Source organism: Mustela erminea, chromosome 3, assembly GCF_009829155.1.
Source record: "Mustela erminea isolate mMusErm1 chromosome 3, mMusErm1.Pri, whole genome shotgun sequence".
Classification (NCBI taxonomy): Eukaryota; Metazoa; Chordata; class Mammalia; order Carnivora; family Mustelidae; genus Mustela; species Mustela erminea.
The window spans coordinates 114720004-114741694 of NC_045616.1; the positions used below are offsets into that span (position 1 = coordinate 114720004).

At 48.3% G+C, this 21691-nt stretch overlaps 1 long non-coding RNA gene across 2 annotated transcripts in view; it reads right to left on the reverse strand.

The window, feature by feature from the left end:
* Positions 1–21032, reverse strand: part of LOC116586765 — a 33185-nt gene extending 12153 nt beyond the window's left edge. Inside the window, exons 1-3 of one of the 2 annotated variants that reach the window (XR_004284142.1) lie at positions 19758–21032; positions 18777–18823; positions 9673–9732 (exon numbers count right to left, since the gene is read on the reverse strand). This is a non-coding gene — a long non-coding RNA (uncharacterized LOC116586765). Of the gene's footprint in view, positions 1–1502; positions 1784–9672; positions 9733–18776; positions 18824–19757 lie in introns of those variants that run through there. The other variant, XR_004284143.1, reaches the window with a different exon arrangement.
* Between the last annotated feature and the right edge of the window lie 659 nt (positions 21033–21691).

Here is a 21691-nt window from a genome sequence, read left to right on the forward strand (position 1 = left end):
AGCGTGTGGCCCTTTGTCATGGCGGCCCTGGGTGACTAAAACACCACACTCCTGCCCCACGGGTGAGATGCTGCTGCTCTATACCCCCTTCCCTCTCTCCACTCTGAGCTTGGTCCTGCTCTTCCTTAAGATTCCAACACTCTTCCCAAAGCCTCTTCACCCCGTCACCTCCTTCCAGATTTGACATTATTTCCTCCAGGAAGCCACCCCCGACCTCCATGTTTAAGCATCTCTCAAAACAACCTTCAACTCTCCCCTCCCAGCCCCATATTACAACCACCTATTTACTTCCCTGTGTGTATCACTAGACTGTTGGCAACATGGACACAGGGACCAGGACACCTGTGCCTCGGACAGCATCTGCTACCTAGAGGGTGCACCAGAAGTCCTTTTCAATGAGTGGGTGAAGAGTCAAGAATAATTCAAAATAAATCAAAAATACAATATTGTTTTTAGTATTTAAAAAAAACTTCAGGACACCTGGGTGGCTCAGTCTGTTGAGCATCTGCCTTTGGCTCAGGTCATGATCCCAGGGTCCTGGGATCGAGCCCCATGTTGGGCTCCCCGCTGTTTCTCCCTTTGACCTTCCTTCCTCTCATGCTCACTCTCGCTCTCTCTCTCAAATAAATAAAGTGTTTAAAAATAAATAAATTGATTAAAAAGTTCAGAAACATCTTAGTGCACATTCCCAACACAGTTCTTTTTGGGGGACCTATGTTTCCAAGCAAAAGAGAGCCACTGCCTCGTACGTCTGTTTCTTGGGCCTCCGGAGAGTCTGTGAAAGAAGGGGGCGGCTGTGGGCCCTAAGCTGAAGGTGCTGACACAGACTGGGCTCAGCTTCCGAGTCTGGCTCACCAACCTCGAGCCCTGGCAAGCAGGTCAGACTTCCTGAGCCCAGAGACCTCTCTGGGGCCATTGTGAGAAGCCGGAGAAGCAGAGGAGAGGGGACCCGCACTGTGGCGAGTGGCTCAGGCTGGGACTGAAGCCCTCATTCAGTCCCTCAAGTGGGACTGAAACCACTTGCTAGCTACGTGACCTCCCACAGGCTTCCAAACTGTCTTCAGGCCTCATTATTATCCCAGGATCCAGCATGCGGTTAACAAGCTATGATTATTAAATGTGAAAGAATGCAAGAGAGGAACCGGATCCCAGGAAGGAGGGAGTAAAAAGGCAGGTGTGGTGCAAAGGTACAGTCTCGCTGCAATTGTCTGAGAATCTGAAAATCGTCCCATTCCCCACTATTCTCCCCTTCCAAGCTCCCACGCATTTCAGAGGGGGGATAGCGGGGTTGAGGGGAGACACCGGTAAGCTGCTTTAGGCATGGATGGGCTGCCGGACCTAGAATCCTCCCAGAACCTTCAGGTCCTAAAGCCTCCCCTTAGGTGGTGACAGACTTGAGACCCCCCGTGAGCTCTACCTATAATGGCTCTGGAGCCAGACAGAGGGCGGTTCAAATCCCAGCTCTACCTCTTAGCTGGGGGACCACAACTAAAACTACTTACCTCCCCTGGACCTCGCTTTCCTCCTCTGTAAAACGCAAATAAGGAGAGGTAGCCTCTACCCTCTACGGAGACGTACTCCTGACACACGCATGTCCCCACAACAAACCCCGTGTTTTCCAACCTCTCTGCCTCAAATCCTGGTGCTTCCTTCACCTCTACTGCCCCTTCCCTCCTCAGCTCTGCCTGCTGAAACCCAACCTAATCTCAGGGCTGTGTTCCAATGACACCACCACCATCAAGCTTCCCGGTCTCTCTGTCATGTGTCCTCTCCTTCTTTTCAACCTTGCCCCCACCCCCCCCTTTTATGATGTCACCTTGGAATAGAGTCACCTCCTTCTCCACAGTAAGCTCTGGAATCAGACCTAGGTTTGCCTCCGTCTTCGCCCCTCAAAGCTACGCGGTCTCCAAGTCACGTAAATTCTCTGATCCTCAGTCTCCTCATCTGTAAGACGACCCTGCTGAAACACCCAGCTTCTGAGGTGCGTAGTTAAGAATTCAGGGGGGAAATTGCGTACAAAACATGGTGCACAGAGCCCAGGGCCTCATCTGTGCCAGGAAATGTTATTATAATTGTAACCATCATTAGCACAAAGGAGGTGTTCAGTCCGAGAGGCTGCTGTTTGAAATTCATTCCTCTGGGTCTCTCTCCAGGGCGGGACCTTCTCAAATGTGATCTTGGGGTCAGTGATGGTGGCCCCAGGGAAAAGCAATAGGCTCACTGTTGCCAAAGACTTAGCTGTTCTTTTGACAACCAAACTCTTGATGTCTGATGTAAACAGGAGAGAAGGGGCTGGAAGAAGAAGCTGGAAGGAGCTCCAAGGGAGACGTGTACCTGTTTCTCATTCTTGCCAAGCCAAAGGGGGTAGAATATGGAAGGTGGCCACCGGATTGAGGACCTGGCGTGAGGCATCTTTCCACAGGTTCTCTCTTTGAATCTCATGACAGACCTTCTGCGTTGTCATTCATTCCCCTGTTTTCTAACTGACAACTCTGACCTCAAAGATATAAAGCCATTAACCCAAGGTCACACAACCAGAGGCATAGTAGTTCAGATTCAAACCCAGGTCTGTCTTACTGTGGGGCTCATGGAGAGGAGAGGGAGCAGAAAAAAGGGGGAAAATGTTTTTCCACAGAGAGAACACACCTCCATGATAGGGCAGAAAAAACAATATGAAAATGTATGGTTTTATTTATGGAAAATTAATTCAGCATACGACTTCATCATAATACCATTTTTCGAAACATTAACTCCCATCAATGTTGTAAAAGTCTGGGAAGCTACAAAATGCCTTTTTTTTTTTTTTGGTTTGGTAAACCTCCTATTCTCTAGAAACATCCACATTTCAGGGTGCCCAAGATTTCCCCTCCTCCCTTGTTAATCTGTTTATTTTAAATCTGGAAAGGTCAGGGGTGGCCCCACATGTTACCGTGGCTCAAGGAAGGGTCCCATCAGCCCACAAGCTCAGGGGAAAGCAACGCTCACTTTAATTACTCTGTGAATTAGAGTCTCCCCTTTTGATTTAAATCCATAGCCACAAATGTATTATTTTCTCTAGTCCTATAAACAGCAGTGAACCCTTTTTCTTTTTCTTGTCCGATATCGTCCTCTAGTGGTCATACTTGAAAACTAGAGCGCGTAAACCCACCAGATAGACTAGTGTGCCACTCAGACCCTTTCACCCCTTCACCCACCCACCCGTCCAGTCAGCCTTCCCTTGGCCATCACTGCCCAAGAGCCTACTGTGTGTCGGGCACCAGCAACAAGGACTCTGGGATGCCCTAAGAGCCTAGCAATTCGCTTGCTTATGTGGAACTTGACGGAGGGTCTGGGGGAAAATGGCCCCAGATCTGGAACCTGGAGAACAAAGTTTGAATCCCGGCTCTGCCACTTTTTTAAAGCCCAAGTGACTCTTGGGATGGAGATCAGGTCTCCGCTGGAGATGTTTCATCGCCACAGAGCTGGTAATTTAGCCAATGTGTCCATGTTCAAAATAGACAATATTAGATGCATCCTGTCTTTATTTAATCTTATCTTTATTTTCATAACCAAATCGCCCCTCTACTCTTGGAGCACACCCAGTTTCTGTGACGGAGGACAGGCAGCAGCATTGGTGGGTAAGTTCAGAGCGTGGCTTCAGGAGCCCTGAGTTTGAATCCCTGTTCTCCTAATTACTACCTCTTTACCTTGAACAAACTACTTAACCTCTCTGTTCATTCTTGTCTATAAAATGGGCACAGTCATAAGATTCAACAAGATAATTCAGGTTATTGAAGTCTGGTGTAAGCAAAATGCCCTGAGGATCGTGTTAACAGGCTCGGCTCTTCTCAAACATATTGGTCCAGAATCTCTGAACACGGTCGCACGTATCTCAGCAGTGACCGAGGCAGCCAAGTGATGCTGATGTCCGCAGCCTTGGACAACAAGGCCCCCTGGTCCTCAAACTCGGCCACGCAGTAGGATCCTTAGAAATACTGATTCTCACAGAACTGGTCCGGGAGAGTCTGGCATGGGGATTTTTAAGAATTCCTGGTATGGTCCTCATGGGCAGCATTGAGAACCACAGCCTTAGCCCGGGGCCTAAAATGCAGTGAGTACTTAATAAATGTTAAAAGAGGCCCCACCAATACAGCCACATCAGGACTCAGACACTTTGATTCAACAATAACATATCGTGAGACTCTGTCAGGGGCCAGGCGTTGGCCATAGAAGCGCCATTAAACCAACACAGAAAGAAAGATAAGAGTCTCTATCCTCGGGGAGATCACAATAACGCAGTAGGGCCAGTTTGCCCTTTGGCACAGGGCCCCCCAAAATTACAAAGCCAGCCCAGGAAGCAAGGGCTGTATATCACACTGGGCCTTGTGGGTCATGGTAAGAACTTCCCCTTTGAGAGGGAAAGTCATCCCGCCACCCGCCATTATCGGTCTCAGAAAAAGAGATTTTGAGATGCCTTTGCACATTCCAGAAAAGTGATTATCTGATGCTAAGAGTTCAGTCAGAGGCCAGGAAATGGGGCAGGTGCCTCTATGGGGCAGCACTGTCCGCCTATTCCCCTTTGAGGAAGGCTGTCGGAGCAGGACGGACCGCCAGAGCCCGGAGCTTCCCTCCTGCACCCTCCATCCAGCCTCTGGCCTGCGGCCTGCAGCCTCCCTCCTCTGGGCTGACTCATCGGGCCAGCTGTTTCCAGCTGTACAGACAAATGGGAATACTTACTCTTAATCAGGATTTGAGCTTTGCACCTGCTCCCCCTGGCTGGGGCTGAGCCTACTTCAGAGGCCAGGGATACAGAGGGTGTAGGGGAAATCCTTTTTTATCTCCGTAGCTACTCTGCCAACCCCCAGCTGCTCATTAGCACCTAAGAATGAGGCCAGGGAAACCCAGGGAAATCTCGTCAAATCACCGAGAGTGTGGGAGGAGGGAGGAGGGAGGCCTCTCCTGGTCTTCCAACCTGGAACAGCTGCTGCCATCGCTCTCTCCTTGTGCATTATCTTTATTCGTATCCCCTACCACCCTCCGACGCTATACTCTGTGCGTGTTTACTTCCCGCGGTCTGCCTTCCCCCGCTGGAACGGACATGCACCGACTACGGCAGCAGGCCGTGTGTGGCCCTAGAGGGATGTTTATCGACCATCAGTCACTGACTGAGGGAATGAAGGACTGAATGAATGACTTGGGTCCACCCCACCTTTGCAGCTACTTCCCCCTCTGGCGAGAAGAGTTGGGAGTGAAGGCAAGGGGAGCACCGTGGGCATGTGGCAACAGGACAGCAGAGTCTGTCTTCCCCTCCAGTATTGACGAAAGGCACTGAGCTGTCACCTCCTACAGATGGACAGGAGTAAAGTGAATTTGCAGGGCTTTCTCCCTGGGAGGGGGAGGGATGGACGTGCCCGGAGCCTGCAGATGGGGATCAAACGTGATCACAAATGGGCGGCCCAAGCGACACCATCAGGCATGTCCTGTTGTGCCTGCGGGGGGTTTTTTGTTTTGATGGCTTGGTTTTGTTTTTCTGCACATGGTGCAATCCCACATTTAAAACCCAGCCTCCCGGGAGAAGCTGGCCGGCAACGAATGATGGAGCCCCATCCCCTCAGGGCATCGGTGGCCTGTTGCTGCAGGGGCCCTGCTCCTTTACCCAGGCACAGCTCTCCAGAACCATGCCCCGAGGCTGCCCTACTGTTCCTGCCCTGCCCAGGCTTTGCACTGCCCACCCCCCTCTTCCTGACTCCTGGCTGTGCTCCCACTCTTGAGCTGGGGGGCTTCCGTGCCCACCCCCGGGGTTGAATCCAGGTTGCACTGGGCAGCGGGAATTCGCCGTGGGCAGACCCGGCTCTGCCCTCCCACAGCCGCCAGGCAGGGGGCAGCCTCCCAGACCCACCCGTCCGCGGAGCCACAGCCCTAAGCGGCCAAGGTCACCTGGGGGACACCCGGCATCTCTCCTGTACAACCACATGGCAAGCCAAGGAGAGGGTGGCTATTCTTTGCTTTCCTCATGTGGCTTCTACGAATTCGGCCACCAGCGTGATTTTATTCAGGTCACCTTTCCCAGCTCTCACAGCCCTCCCCCCTCTGTTCAGCCTGACAGACATAAGCCCCCAGCCTTCGTGATCTCCGATCCTCTCTTCCTTTTATGCCCCTCCCTTAAATTTCTCAACCCATCCCCTCCCTCCGTGTTCATTCTTCTCGGGGACCACAATCCTCCAGCCCTGCAAATCTCCTCAGCCATCTCTGACGTGCAGCCGGTTCCTTCTTGTTATTCATATTCTTGACAATAATGGATAATAAATAAGACCTTGCTTTCAAAGGGCTTTCACACCACCAACCCCAGAGCCTCACAAGAACCGTATGAGGTAAATAGTGACACGCAGAGCGTAAGTGACTAGTCTACGATCAGCAGCTAGTTAGTGGCTGCGCCAAGTCGGGAACCTATTTTAAATGCCATTATTTATGTCTTATCGGGAGATTATCATTTTAAAAAGTAAATGAGTGAAAATGACAGTCCAGGGTTTAAAGCATGACTCTATTATATTTCAAGGGCAAGATCTATTCCCCTTCCTTAGTATCATAATTAAAGTAAATGGAATAAGATTCGGTATTATATTTGCCTTTCAAACAACCTTTTGAGACACCTGCATTGCTCTGCAAAAAGGGAAGCCATCTGCTCACTTCTCACTGCGTTCAACACCTACTCGTCCGCTCAGTCAACAATTCTGGCTTGTATTCTCTATCCGTGCCAGACCCAGGGCTTGACCTAAGACACGCGCTGATGAGCAAAGCAGGCCCTGCCTTACTCTCATGCACTCAGAGTCTAGCCGTGAAGCCAGGTAACACACCGAGGTTCACAACAGGAAGGCCCCACCTGAAGTAGGCTGAGTGCCAGGAAGGGGGTACCGGGGCTCAAGCAACTCCCAGCAGAGAAATTTGACCCAGTCCAGGAGCTCAGGGAGCGTTTCCCAGGAAGTGACCATCATCCCAGGAGGGGAAAGATGAGAATTTGGCACAGGGAAGAGGAAAGGGAAAGGACTTTGTAGAATAGGGAGCAGCACGGGCAACGCCCTCTTACTGGAGGAGAACTAGCACTTTCGGGGAACTGCCCGAGCTGGAGGAGTGAGACCTGGACGACGAAGGCCTTGTGGGTCCAGGTAGGGGTCTTGGTGTCTTCCCAGAGAGCATGACAAACTGCTCGAAGCAGAAACCGACATAATCCCGTTAAGACCAGCTGAGAATTTTGGATAGCACAGGAAGAGGAATTTTTCAAACCTCAAAGAATTTCCCATCTCTTTCTTTAGCATTAATGAAGCTCTGCTCAAAATTAGAACATTGATTTTCTCAAAAATATAGGTAATACTCATAAGCTAATAATATTAATAATAATATACTTACTTTATGTATGTGATTTCATGTAATTCTTCCTAATAATATTAATTTAATATATTAATATATTAATAATAATATATTTACTTTATATACGTGATTTCATGTAATTCTTGCTTCACAAATTATAAGACAGCATTACCTTCCTCCATTTACAGATGAGGAAAATGAAGTTCAGGAAGGGTTAGTAACTTGTCCAAGGTCACACAGCTACTGTCAGATCCAAAGTTCAAACTTAAAAGACTATCTAAATGCTGCTCAGTCGTCTCTGGGCTCTATAATCTGGGAATTTTATCCAGAAATTCAAGAGCCTCCAACATGCCAGGTCTAGAAAGTTTGTCATCCTTGGGATATCAGGGTCAACAATGGGCTACACTTTGCCAAAGCCAATGACCAAACCTCTCCTTGTCTTACTCGACCTTCAGCAGCAATGACCTGGTGATCACCTCTCCTTCCTGAAACATGTTCTTCATGTTCATGTTCATGTTCAACCATCACCTGGTTGTCCTCCTACCCCCTGCTTGTTTCTGCTCAGTTTCCTCGGCTAGCTGCTCCTCCACAGCTCACCCTTTAATCGCTAAACTCCAGATCTCTGCCCTTGGCCATTTTCCTTCATTTGATGATCATATCAGGCCCAGAACTTTAAACTGTACCTATATACTGATGATAACCAGATACGTTCCTTCTCTCCCTACCTCTCCCCTGATCGTGTTTCCCTGTGGTGGTTGAATTGACCTTGTCCGTTAGTTCTGGATTTCCGCCCCAAACCCTGTCCTGCCCTTGATGTCCCCATCTTAACAAAGGACACTTCCTTGCACTTTGTGGCTCAGGCAAAAAATCTAGGCCTTGTCTTTGATTAATATCTTTCTCATGTTTCAGATCCAAACCCTCAACGAGTCCTGTTGCTTTGCCTTCAAATATGCCCCAAATCCAACCCCTGCTTACCACTTCTCCAATACCACATTAGCCTGAGCAATCCTTTTTTTTTAAATTTTTCTTTAGATGTTATTTATTTTTTTAGAGAGAGAGAGCACTTGTACATGAGCAGGAGGAGGGGCAGAGGGAGAGGGAAAAAGAGAGAGGATCTCCAGCAGACGCCCCACTGAGCTTGGAGCCTGATATAGGACTCAGTCCCACAACCCTGAGGTCATAGCCTGAACCAAAACCAAGAGTCAGATGCTCAACCAATTGAGCCATCCAGGCGCCCCAGTCATTTTTTTCTTCCCTGAATTGTAGTCACCTCCTTGCTGGTCCTTCTGCTTCTCCCCACACTCCCTAACAGCAGTCAGGGCGAGGGGGGCTTAGTTTGTACACAGAGAGCCTGATCTGGGTTCAAATGTTGGCTCAGCCACGGGGCAATCCACTTAAACTGTTTCCCCATCTCTCAACCAGGGGTAATAAAGCCCATGTCAGCACATTGTCTGAGTGTTCAGTGAGACGTTCAGCCTGATTCCTGTCCTTTTGAGGCTCCTTGGCTTTCCCGGAGGCTGCTTCCCCCTACCATGAGCATCAGTTGATGCTGATGCTGGCTAGTAAACCACACAGTGCCTAATTCATCACGCTCCAGCTTCTTGAGTCTTGGCCAGCCTGTGGTGGCCACTGGGCACTTCTCCGGGCTCCATCGTGTGCTGTTGGTTAACCATCAGGGTCGGGCACCCAGACCTGGGGCAGAGTTTCGAAACGTGAAGTGACATAGGGTTTGGCTGGCCGTGTCCCTCCCTCCCGATAAAACCACTCCCCGAAGCGCCTATCCTCCAGACCCAGAGGGGAGCCCTGACATGTGCGGCTTCCAACTGTGAGGCAAGATTTTGCTGTCACATCCTGGAAGAACCGAATTCTTGGTTAAGAGAGGAGGTGGGTGTGGTCAGGGCAGAGCCATTGTTCGTGAGGTCTGCATCCTCCTGGGGGATTCCCAAACTATGAAAGCAAGAATTCTCATCCTTTGGAAGACACCAGACCCAAATACCCCAGGCTGGGGCGCCCTTGCCCTCTGGCGCCCATCTTCCCCTTCTCTCATCTTTTCTCCCTCCTTCCTGGAAGGCTGGGCTCAGACTGGGTGGTCCGAGTGCTGGCTCTGCTCCTCGCTGGCCTTGTGGCCTGGGGTAACTGTGAACCCTCCTCGGACCTCAGTTTCTCCATCTACAAAATGGGAAATAATCCCAGAAGCTGTGACCATCACAAAAATAATCAGCATCATATCTGAGAATGGAGAGGCAGCATAGGACAGCTGTAAAGACGACGGCCCCCGGGGTTTGGGTCCCGTTCTTCTATGCACTGGCTGACCCACGAACAAGTTACCTGATCTCTCCGTTTCACTTGGAACATGGGGATCACAACTGTTGCTCCCTCGATGACATGCTGTGGGAACCAAAGGTGATGACACATGTCAGGAGCCTTGAACGGAGGCTGCAAACTAGGAAGTGCCCACACTGGCTGTCATTTCCACCCACTTCCTATGCCCTTCAGGAAACTGATTGTGCAAGGAGCCTGGGTCCCCAGGGAGGGAGGTCCCAAGGTGAGATGGAAGACAAACCCATTACACACTCCCTTGCAAGGAGAGTACATTGTAATTTTCTCATTTCCCAGGAGGCTTTGCAACAACTAGTGAACCAACTCCCAAAAAAGAAGCTGCTGGGACCTGCATGGGACAAGTCTTCCCAGAGCTGCAAGGGAAGACCCTCAGACAGGCACACTCTGTATCATCTACTCCTAACTCTCACGCCCCATAAACATGCAGAGCGAACTGGTTTCATAGCAACTGGCCGCCTGCCTCTAATCCATTCTCCATACGACTGCCAGAATATGCTGGCTAACATACAGCATTCAGCAGTGCCTGTCCTACTGCTGCTCCACAACCTGCCATGGCTCCCCAGGACTGCAGGAGAGAGTCCAAGCCCCTTATGGGGTCTTGAGATTTTCAACCAATTTACTGCCAGTCTCATTCTCTGCTGCTCTCTTTCCATATAACCTGCCTTCCCAATCATCCTCCCTGCCACACATTATGGCCACTCTGCAATTCTTACTGCCCCAAAGGGAATGTCCATACCTTTGTGGTTTTTCTCAGTTGGTTTTCTCAGTCCGGGTTGCCCTCTCACCTCTGGCAAATGCCTCCTGATTTCTCAGGACCCAGTTTAAATGCCACCTCTTCTGGGAAGCCCACCCCCTGACTTGGTAAGTTAACACCTTACTTGCACTTCATACAAGTCTTTGCAAAGCCAGTGGTACAGTGGTAAATGCTTAACATCTCTCTGGGGAGGCAGGTAGGAAGAGAGTCATGATTTGGGGTGCTTACCAATCTCCACGGTGTAAACACTCTCACCTAAACTGAATTTCAAGCTACAGTGATTTAATATTCAGCCCGTGAATTTCCTACATATTTAACAATTGGTCCTCGTGAATAAGTACAAGGCGGCTCCGGCACAACAACATGAGACACTTTTTTCCGTGCTCCTTAGTGGATTCCTCATTCCCTTCAGATCAAATCCTGACCCCTCAGCAGAGATAACAGGCATGCAAACCGGCAAGTACAGAGACCCCGAGGCAAGAGTGGGCTTGCAGTGTCTAAGGTCTGTGCAGCTAGAGCAGAACTGTGAGGACTTGGACATTCTGAGCACACAGGAAGCTACTGGAGGGTCTGAGCAGAGCAGGAACACAATCTGATGTGTTTTCAAAGGATCACTGTTGCCAACACCAATCAGGAGCCAGATTGCTATCCCAGTCCCAAAGCTGACTAGAGGGGTGACCTCCGACCTCGGGCAGGTACTCTTCTCCTGGGGCGGTTTTTAGAATCCAGGGGAGCTGAAATCTGTAAAGTATTCAGATTTGTGCCTGACACGTAATGGGTACTATTTAAGTATTTGTTTAAAAAATGTCAAATAAGACAATCTGCAAACAAGGTAATTCCACCAAATTCTACCTGTGGAGAACACAAGGACTGGAGTCAAGGATGGAAACAGAGAGACCAGGTAGGAGGTTAAGATGCAGGCAGGCGACGCTGGAGGCTTGGACGGGGGGGGCAGTGGAGGGGCGGTGCTGGTGAAGGTCGGGGCAACCTGCCAGCAGCATTTTCTGGCTGTATAAGAAGGGAATCCAAGATGACGCCCAGTTTCTTGGCTTTAGCAAAGGGAAAGCTGAATTGTTTCATGGAGATGGGGGGATTACCATGGGAAGAGTAGGCATTGGCTAGAGAGTAGATGGGCTGGGGGCATGAACAAGGTGGTCTTGTCATGACCGTGTTTTCCATGACTGTTCAGCATGACCCACCACAACCTTTCCAAGAGGTATTAACGATTACCACATAGAGATAAGAAAACTGAGGCTCAGAGAGGGAAAGTAACCTCACCAAGGCCACACAGGGAGTAAGAAGGAGAAGGCTTAGGACCTTAGGCTGGCAGTGGCTGCAAAGCCCACGTGGTAAGCAATTTCTCTTTAAAGCCTATGGAAACCACACCTACCAGATTCAGGGACGTGGCCACGTGATGTTACAAACAAACGGGTGTTAATCCATGCAGGACTCAGGAATGTGGTCTGATTTGAGAGGAGAGAGGTCAGTAAAGGCCAAGGCACGCCTTTGAGTCATGCTTTAATGAGAAACAGTAGCAACATGAATGGCGTCTTGCTGTCCTCATTTCACTGACGAGGAGGCTGAGACGTGCAGAGACAGAATGAGCTCCCCCACCAACACAGCTCCGGGGATGTGGTGGTCTGAACTGAACGGCACTCTGCCTGACCCCAGCACCTGCATTCATGACCTCCAGACCCACCCCCTGACCTGAAGGGTCAATGGACTAATACAAGCACATGGAGGATTGGCACATCTCCCTCAGCGATGCTGGAATCAGTGGTTTGGGCCTCTCAAGTTTCTGCTCTCCAAGAATCTGTAGAAGCTGGGGCCTAGAAGGACAGGAAGGGTTAGCTCATCAGAGGGCATGGGTGAGGGTTGTTCCCTGCCCCAGCATGCCCACTCACCTGCTGGCTCATGGCCACATCACGGGTACAGAAAGTGAGTGAGCCCATGAGTAGCCCAGCCATCTGGTGAAGATGACACAAGACAAGACGGCTGAAGGCACTGGCAGGATGGACCTCGACACATGGAAAATGTGTGGCCAGATGCTTTGTGGTCATACACACAGAGGATCCCAGAACCCAGGATAGCAGGGGTGTCTGCAGTCTGGGGCAGCTCTTTGGTCTCAGGACCAAGGGAACCCAGCTGAAGTGTCAGTCTGTAGGACCCCAGTCCCCTCTTTAAGTCCTATGCTCTGTGGGAGTGGTTAAGAGCCCAAGGATCATAGTCGACAGACCAGGTTACAAGTCCAGCCCTGTAGTCCGAGGGGGTGGGACTTAAACTCTTGGAGCCTTAATTTCTCCCATCTGTCAAATGGAATTGATGGTGGGATTCATGTCATAGCATCATAGAATTCAATGCCTCACTCCATAAAAAGTGTGGAGAATGACGCCAGGCATGGACTTTGCATCCCAATCAGTGATAACTGCCATTTCCACCATTATGGGTGGAAATACTCTGACCATTTTTATTCTCCAAATGCCACCACACATTCAGCCTCTTAATTTCCTGGCACAAAGCTGCAACCATTTTCTCTTCATGCCTCAGAATAACTGAGGGACTTCCCAGACCGACAAAGCAGGTGAAAGTGAGGTCTGGACCTTGTATTTATAGGGAACAGATGAGCCATTGCCAGAGTGGTTTGGATTTAGTCATTCACGCAACTATCCAATGACTCTGTATTGAGGGACCATTGTATGCAGGCCCTGCTCTGTCTCCTGGGACCCACCGTGGACAAGATAGAGACTACCCCTGCCTTCAAGGACTTCACGTTCTAGAGCAGCATCCCCCAACAGAAGTATCACGTGCATGCCTACACAACCTTAGTTTTCTGGTAGCCACTTCTTTTAGAGGTGCAATAAACTTTCGTGATATATTTTATTTAGCCTAATCCCATATATACAAAACATAGTCCCTTCAACATGCAGCCAATATTAAAAATTATTATGATATATTTTGTATTCCTTTTGTATTTGGTCTTGAAAACCCAGTGTGTATTTGACACACACAGCACACATGAGCTCAGACTAACCATATTTCAGAGCAGGTCTCCAGTGTGTGTCATGGTGGGGGAAGGAATGCCAGCTAGATTGGATCAGAAAGACAGTGAGGGCTGTGGGGTTGGGGGAACCAAAGCAAGTTCATTTCTGCACCCTGTTTTTTAGCACAGAGGAGACACTGTGTCAGCCTTGGCTGAATGCATGCAGAGTGACTGCAAAGACCACGGTTTTGGGGGGGGGGGTGGCGGCGGGGTCTGGGGTTTCTATCCACTGACTGCGACATTCAGTGAGTTGTTGAAGTTCTCTGCGCCTCATGTCCTTATTTGGAAAATGGAAACCTAAGGTTTGCTCCTTAGTGAGTTTTGTGAGGATTAAGTGAGTGAGTAGAGGAAGAGCACTCAGAACACGAGAGGTCTTGCTCATGGTATCTGCATGTCTCTGTTCCGCTCACCCCTCCACCTAGGGCTGCTACAGCAAAGCACCACAGACCAGGTGGCTTAGAGCAACAGAAATTTGTTCTCTCACATTATTCTTCTTGAGGCCTTAAGTCTAAGGAGTCTTCCGGACCGTGCTCTCTCTGGAGGCTGGAGGGGAGAATGCGTCCTGCGCCTTTTCCTGGGCTCCTGGTGCTGTCCGAGGTGCTGGAGCTCCTTGGCTCCTGGATGCATCTTAACCTGTCTTGGCACAAGGCCTCTCCTTTCATGTCTGGGCTGCATAGGACATTCTTCTCTCAGCATGCACCTGTCTCTGTGCCTCTGCTCTTCCTCTAAGGACAAGGGTCACATCGGATGAAGGGCCACCTTACTCCAGCATGACCTGATCTTCATCTACATCTTGATGACATCTGCAAAGACCTTATTTCCAAACAGGGTCCCATTCACAGATAACAGTGTGCTGGGACTTCAGCACAAATTATGGGGGAAAGCAGCAACCCCACACGGGGTTATTGAGAGGATTAGACCATCCAGTGTGTCTAAATGCCCTGCTAGCTCCCAGATGCTCCCCCTTGAGGCCACCTCAGATCTCTTCTGCCAGCACCAGGGACACAATGCTTGCCCCTTGGACTGATACCCGTGAGTTCTTGCCCCTCAACACTCCCAGCTCTGACTCGGATAAATTGCCAGCCACAGGGCACATGACTTGAACTAGAAATGCATGGGCGTTAACTCTGCTTGCGGTGAGGGTGGGCCGCTGGGAATCCAAAATAGAAGAGAAGCAGAAAGTTCATTTCCTCTCCATCCCTTGACACCCCACAGGACACTGTGGGGACTAAGTTCCGCAAGCCTCCCCAAGGCTATCTGGGGAGATGCAGCCATCAGCCAGGCTTGCTGCTACAGAGCTGTAGCCAGGGCAATAACACCCTCCGTCGTATTCCTCTCCACCTGGCCCTGCTCACTACCCTTCCCTTCATGCCTGCTTCCCTGGGATTGCACTCCTCCTTATGATCAGGTTTGCTTTTCTACAGAACCTGGACTAAAATATTCAATAAATGGCAGTTCCATTGTCTTTCTGGACTCAACCCAACTGATGTAATCTCCTCTAGAAACCTCTGATATACTCCCGTTCTTAGCCAGTTTTCTTCATGCTCTGATAGCACCATCTATACTTAGGTCTATAATAGGTATTATGGCTACTTGCATCCTTGCCTATCTCCCCCACCAGACTGTGACACTTTCCACGGACCACTCTCTGTCATTGTATCCTCAGCACCGAGCACTCAATTATTTGAAAACGGGAGTTTTGTGATTCGAGTCGTTAGCATCTGCTGATACCATGGGATGGGAGGAGTCTATAAAATCTCTCCCACTTGCTTCCACCTTACCCCTGAGAAAATGCCTCTTCTATCTGCTCATTGATGCTGGAAATGCCTTTCCAAGAGTCAAGTGTCACAATGGGATAATATGTAAGATGTAAATATCTCTCTTAGACAAAATGCTAAGTCCTTAAATTATCACTAAAATGTAAATGACTGATAGGGTGGTTCTTTTCTGATAGAGGTGGGAAGTCATGGGGGGACAAAGGAGCATTTTATTCCATACCAAGTGGATATCATACATAGAGAAAAGAGCTCTGGCAATCTAAAAGGGTGAAGGGTATACCCTTCCCTCAAGTGAGCTCTGCCATTGATCTGTTATGGGGTCCAAAACTCCTACTCCCCCATGGATCAAGTCTATGATCAATAAAGGAAATCATAGATCAAGTCTATGATTCAGTAAGGAAAATTTCCCAGAAGTCAGAAGGTCTGGTCCTTTCACTGGCATTTCTGCTTGCTAGCTGTGTGATCTTGGGCAAAGACCTTTCCCCTTCAGTTTCCTTAAATTTAAAATTAAAATGATGGTGGTGACAGTGGTGATGGTGGTGGTGGTGGTACAGTCTCTGGCTTCTTCATAGGGTGATTGGAAAAATCAACACATACGAACCTGCTTTCCAATATGTGAAGGAATTAACAGGTGTGAAGAATTTACTATTTTTAAACTTGTAATAAAGATCTTGACAGAAGGACCACCCTTCACAGAAACCTGCAGTTTCAGGAAAGAGTCAACAGGCAAGCCTTCTCTGTGTGACTCTCAGCTACCCACACTTGTGGGTGTCATTCTGCCTTTAGGGCCTAGGGTGCCAGGAGTCCTTCTGCTTCTCAGCCCTTCTGCCTCTCAGGGGAGCTATCATCATCCCAGACATGCCCTCACCCACACTCTTTTCCTGCCCTCTGAGCCAAAAAGAAGAGGATGTGGCCCCCAGGCCTTTCTCCTAGATTCACTGGGTTCCTCATAAATGTCTACAGTTCTGTCTGAGTTAGAAGCTACACAGAACTTGACTCTTGGCTCAGGTTTAACTCAAGGGGATGTTTGCTAGTTATCTATTTTTTTTCTTCTGGCGGAAAGTTTAAATAAAGAAATGAGAAATGAAAAGGACCACAATGTGAAATCAGAAAAGTAAAAGCCAATGCAGTGTCTCCCCCCTGGAGTTGTTTCTATTTCTGTTTCTGTTCCTGTTGTTTCCCTAGGAAACACCCCAACATTTAAACTTTTACTTTCTAACTCTGGATTTGTCCTCACATAGTCTCATTTCTGCTAAGTTCATTAATTGAAGTAGTTACAAAGGTCCATCCAGGTTTGAGGGGAGAGAACGCTGAACCATCTCCTTCAACAGAGATGTGTCACGTCACAAAAATGTGCCATCAGGGGCACCTGGGTGGCTCACTTGGTTAAGCCTCTGACTCGACTTCAGCTCAAGTGATGATCTCAGGGTCATGAGATCAAGTCCCACAACAGGCTCCATGCTGAGTGTGGGGCCTGCTTAAGATTCTCTCTCTCCCTTTCCCTCTCTCCCTCCCCTCCACTTGAAAAAAAAAATGTTCCATTAGACAGGAGTATGTAGGATGAAATATATGTTGGTGTGGCCATCTTTGGAAAATACTATCTGCCACACTAGCTTTTTAATGAAGGGGAAAAAGTTCTCATTAAAAACTATTAAGCCAGGCTGAAAAAAAAATTAAATGTGAAGAAGTGAATGATTATAAGCATGAATATTATAAGAAAACAGCATGCTTACCAAAGCATCCCCTCAGAATATATTTTGATGGTAATAATAATGATGATGTTAAGTGCTTCTCAACCTACAGAATGTCTCTGCATCATGATCTCCTTGAATCCAGCAAGGGTGGGAAGCAGGAGCCTCCACTTGCCAGTTAAGGAGACTGAGGCTTTCAGCAGCAGGTACCTTGCTCCTCATCACACCCTGATTCATGATTCATGACAGTCGTGGAGCTCAAACCCACGCCTTCTGACTCAGATTACGGTATCCTTTCCACATCCAACCAGCAGCCAGGTTGAGTGATAGAGAGCACACATTTCAGAGAGCTCAGTAGTTTATAAGAAACTTCTAGTCCAGTAATCTTTGAGTTCCAAACATGGCTTTGCTGCGGTTTGAGTCTGAGTAAATCACTGTCTGAGTCTCTGTCTGACCACCTGCAAATGCAGAGGATTACACTAGTGGGGGTTAAACTTTATCCTTTAAAAAAAATGTTTTAAGCAACTACACCCCAAGTGAATCTTCTGAGGGTTTCTGCTCTATGAAACATCTATTCAAAACACAGCTGTTCTACCCACCAGAGCTAAACAGCAGCCATCCTGGGGGAGGATGGTGCACGCCTGGGGATACACTTAACAGAAATGCGTTCATTTGTCCATCATGAGGCTTTTACAAAAATGTTCATAACAGCTATGTTCCTACCACCAAAACCCTGAAACAACCCAAATGTCCATCAACAGTACCCAAAAAATCAGTAAGTTGTGATATTGTCAGGCAACAGCATCAAAGAGAAGAAGACCATTGTTACATCCCACAACATCAATGAATGTCTCAGATATGATTTTGAGTGAAAGAAGATATACTTTGAGTGAAAGAAGATATACCACAAAAGAGGATATACTTTATAATTCTACCTATATGAAGTTCAAAAACAGGTCAGATTGGAAGGTGTTGTCTTTGGTGAGGAAACAGCAGAGAACTTGGCCCCAGGTGCAGGGCATGCACTTGATGTTGATCTGGGTAGTGGTTACTTGGATGTATACATCTATAAATACTTGTCAGAGTTTCTCATTGAGATTCATGTGCTCTACTGTGTGTAAGTTGAGCTTAAAAAAAAAAAAAAAAAAAAAAGAGGAAAAGCAAAGTGGAATTTCCCTGGCTGAAACAAACAAGAAGGTCTTAAAGACCCATCTGCTGAGCCTCTACCCACTACCTGCTATATCCACCCACCCCTTGGAGAACCTTAAGGGTCCATGGGACACAATTTAAAAGATCATGAGACTAAACCATTTCCAAGGACACAGAAGCTCTGACAGCACGACTCACCTTTAGGATTCAGTCTCAGACATCATCCCACAGGTGACAGCTGTTTCAAACACCCAACTTCTCCTTCCATAATCATTTTGTCTTGCCCTCTTCCCAAAGCCCACATGCTGACCCCAGGACCAAAGCCTCCTACTCACCCTCCCTAAGCAACCCATCTGCTTCCAGCTTCCCAAAAAAGCCCAGGCAAGCTTACCTCCTAGTGGTGAGCACAAGCTCCTAAGGTGAGTCACCTAGGTTCAAATCGTGACTCCTCACTTGTGGCTGGATGTATTTCTTCTTTGTACACTGAGATTAATTGTACAGACTCCATTGATTGTTAGGAAAATTAATTTAGTACATGGAGAACACAGTGTTACTACATCCTAGGAACTCAGTAAATGTTAGCTATTGTTCTGATCGTCACTGTCTACTCTCCTTCATTGTTTTCTCATGGCTAAATAATTATACTTAAAAAAATAACAGTAATCTAGTAAAACGCTTACCACATGCTTCATTGGACTTCTCACAGCATACCCTCCTGGCTTTTTTTCTTTTAGAGGTGGGGAGGGTCAGAGAAAGAGAGAGAGAAAGAATCTTGAGCAGGCTCCATGCCCAGCACAAAGCCCAGCACAGGGCTCAATCCCATGACCCCAAGGTCATGACCTGAGCCAAAATCAAGAGTCCAGTACTTGACTGACTGAGCCACCCAGGCATCCCAGCCCACTCTCCTCCTGAGTGGACTGAAAGAAGCTTAGTTTCCAAAGTCCCACAACTAATTAATGATGGAGTCAAGATTCAGACAGGAGCCCTTCTGACCCCAAAGTCCATAGGCTGAGCTCTTGGCTACCTTGCTTAATAAACCATGTAACAGTGTTGATAGAGCAAATAACTGATTCTAAAAGACTGAAGGTATACCAAGGCCACTGGAGTGATAGACTCTAATTAAATAGTGGAAGTTCATACAGCTGGTAAACCACATAGGTTAAGATTGGCACCCAGGCCTGTTTAATTTCTCCAACCCTCAATCAGTTCATCTATAAATTGAGACACTATTGTGGAATGTATTCAATGAGCTTCATAACTGTAGCCAAAAAGAAAGCAAAGTTATCCCCTGGGGAGTTCCAATAGCATGAGATACTGACAGGGAGTGATTTGAGGAAGGGACCGTAAGTCCCATCCATGCTTTCACCTGCTTCTTCCTCCAGTTCAGAAAGAACCTCTTATCCAGGGACAACCCCACTGAAGATTAGGGACTTTTCAAAAGACCAAACAATGCTTAAGTTCAAAATGTTAACATTGTCTGTGGTTCCTCTATTCTCAATTTTAAAACAGTTGCTAAAAATTAATCTCCTTCATCGGCCTCCCTTCCTCTTCTCCCCAGGACAGAGCCTAGGATAGAATTCAAGGAAGTTTTCATTTTCAAGTGGCCCATCTTTCTAATGCCCTTTCCCCCTCTAAACCTCAGTATTACTTTTTTTTCCTACCTCATTCTGCCTTAAGACATAGCTATGCCTTAAGTGAGGGGAGTGAGGGTGACATCCTAGACTCCATGATTTTAGGACTCCCAGGTGGCTGCAAGGAGCAAGTGGCTGGAGCCGTGATTCAGACTCAGAAGGGAAGGATTTGGCAGTAAATGTGGAGTTTAAAAGGCCATATATTCAGACACAGCCGCTCTGAACATAATAACTCTTTCCCATCCCCAGAGGTAAGTAGAGTCATCCACAAACTCTTGCTCACTTCCACACAAATTATTGAGGCTGCAAGGTTTTCTGGGGACATCCCTCTCTCTCCCGTGGTGGTCCCTTTTGATGGCCAGTGTACTGAGGTGGTACCCATCAGGTCTGGAAAAGGTCATCTAGTGTCATGAGAAGATGTAAGCTGCTGAGGAAAGGCATACCAGCTGGGAAAATCGAGTCTTTAAAAGACTGACACTCACTAACTAAAATGGAATCCCGTTTATTAAGGAATAGGGTTTCAAACACGAAAGTGTCTCTGTGCACCCTCAAACTCTCCCTTGTAGTGCTTAACATACTCTTAGTCCAACACCACATATGCCCAGCTATTAAGGGTTATTCAGTCACAGTTTGGTGCCAGTAGGACTCAAGCCCATGGATTTGAAAACTTTAAACTTATTTTTAAGCAATGGCTTTTTTCTTCCCACCACCCCCCATGCCCAACCCCGGACCCATATGCAAACATTGGACCTGCACCTCTATAGAGCTTGGCAGGACAGGAGCAGGGTCTGTTCTCACCACCCCGTCTCCTCCACCCAGGTCCTCTGGTGTTGGAGCAGGACAGAAGGATGGAAGGGCAGAGCTGCCTCCTTACTTAGCTGCCCAAGGGGAGGGACTGATCCTCTTTATTACATTGGTCACTGTTTCCCTGGATGACATGGACTGGTCCGTGGCGCTCTCTGAGCAGCTGTCTCTCGTGGGCACATGTGCTGGCTTCCTTGTGAAGTGTTGTGGGGCCATCTCCTGCATAAGCACCTATGTAACACCAGCTTGAGCTCCAGCTGCCTCCCTCTCTTCTCTCCCCGACCAGAAGCAGTCCACCCTGTGCTCTGCTTCTACTAGAATCCTCTCATCCACTCAGAACCCACTTGGGGATCATGGCAGAGCACCTCAAGTCCCGCTTCCCAGGGTGTTGCCTTGACCCAGGGAGAACATACACATCCTCTCACCCCTGAGAGGCCGCAGGTCCTGATCTCCTGCCTCCTTCTCCAGATCCCATTGGCTTCAGGTACTCTGCCTGTCCATGGCTCAGAAACTGCGAAAGGAAAAATAACGTTAACCTGTTGATATTTTTTTAAAACCCCTCCCGAATCTTCACACCTTGATTTAAGTCTGTCAAGCACACACTCCTCAGGAGAAAGGCCTGGTAAAAACCCCAAAGCAGAGGTCAAGTCCCATGCCACGCTCTGTGCAGAGCACAGGGTAGCACGTGCCCCTTTCATGGGAGAAGTGAGCCCACAGCTCCTCCAAGGCAGGAACCCGGAGCCAGGACCAACCACAAGAATGTCAGCTTCTGAGAGGGCAGGAGACTGGAGGAGGATGCCAGACTTCCCAGCAAAGAGGATACAGGATAAAGAAAATAGGATAAGGAGTTTAAGTCACTTGGATTTGAAGTGCAAAGTGCGGGTGACTCAGCGATAAATAATGGCGTGGCATCTCACCCAGGGGTTAGCTTGTCAGATTAGCGCTCTGGGTAGAAATGTCAAAAGTTGAAATGTCCCGGAAGGCCCTTAGCATGATTCCATACTGGAGACGCATTGTTCTCGGTTGGATCAGTCAGTGTTTCTCTAAATGTTTGATGGATCCCTGACTCCTTGTGGGACCATCAGCTGAAGCAGTTGAACCCCAAACACAACTCTTTAAATCTAGACCCACAGCCTGTGTGGTGAGACGCTCACACAACG